We start from the raw sequence: 1,325 nt of genomic DNA on the forward strand, positions 1-1,325 counted from the left end.
CTCGTTAGTGTTACAAGGTAACGATGTGTGATCAGGTGTGAATGGGGAGCAGGTGTATTAAACTTAGGGGTGTACTTACTTTTGTTGCCAGCGGTTTAGACATGAATGGCTGTGTGTTGAGTTATTTGGAGGGGACAGCAAATGTACACTGATATACAAGCTGCACACTCACTACGTTACATTGCAGCAAAGCGTCATTTCTTCTGTGTCGTCACATGACATGATATCATCCAATATTTACACACATGTGAGGTGTGTACTCACTTCTGGGAGATACTGTATATGGTGATTATAAAGTCTGCAACAATGTATCCTCCTGCAGACTTCCAATCCTCTCCAGTCTAGACACACACCGGGGTGAGAACACAATCACCTGGTGATAAGGAAATCTCACCCGAGCTCTTCAACCTTTTATCACTGAAGGTGAAAAGTGCGATAATATTGGATGACGGCATTCCGGGATTTCCGCGGAATAGTTCACAAAACAAGCAAACAGAGACGATTCCGGAGCGTGATTCTATTTATTGAAAGCAGAGATTACGGAAGAGGACTCGCAGGGAGCGCACAGAGCACCGCGTGTAGAAAATGCCGCACGCCTGGCACTCGGTCCCATCATACACTAGGTCAGGGGCGCCCACAATTTTTGTGTTAAGATTTACTTTTTAAATGACGAGCTACATGAGATCTACCAACGAAAAAAACACCTCCCTCGTTTTTTCTCTCTCCTGACTGTCTCTCCTCTCTCTCCTGGCTGTCTCTCCTTGCTCTCTCTCCTGGCTGTCTCTCCTCATTCTCTCTCTTTCCTGGCTGTCTCTCCTCTCTCTCTTTCCTGGCTGTCTCTCCTTGCTCTCTCTCCTGGCTGTCTCTCCTCATTCTCTCTCTTTCCTGGCTGTCTCTCCTCTCTCTCTTTCCTGGCTGTCTCTCCTTGCTCTCCCCTGGCTGTCTCTCCTTGCTCTCCCCTGTCTGTCTCACCTCTCTCTCTCCCCTGGCTGTCTCTCCTCGCTCTCTCTCCCCTGGCTGTCTTTCCTCTCTCTCTCCTGTCTGCCTCTCCTTGCTCTCCCCTGGCTGTCTCTCCCCGCTCTCTCTCTCTCCCCTGTGGCTGTCTTTCCTCTCTCCCCTGGCTGTCTCTCCCCGCTCTCTCTCCTGCCTCACCTTGCTGTATTTTGCTGTGTAAAGTAATATTCTTTGATGTAATACATAGCACTACAACCCCCAGCATCCCCCAGAAAGGTGTCGGGGAGCTCGGCGCAGCAGACTCGGGCTGATAGGTAATCATGTGTGCACAGCTAAATAAATATACCAACATGGAATAAAGGGGCCGCCAT

This window comes from Nanorana parkeri, unplaced genomic scaffold (assembly GCF_000935625.1).
Source record: "Nanorana parkeri isolate BGI_ZX_2015 unplaced genomic scaffold, ASM93562v1 scaffold2363, whole genome shotgun sequence".
NCBI classification, from domain to species: Eukaryota; Metazoa; Chordata; class Amphibia; order Anura; family Dicroglossidae; genus Nanorana; species Nanorana parkeri.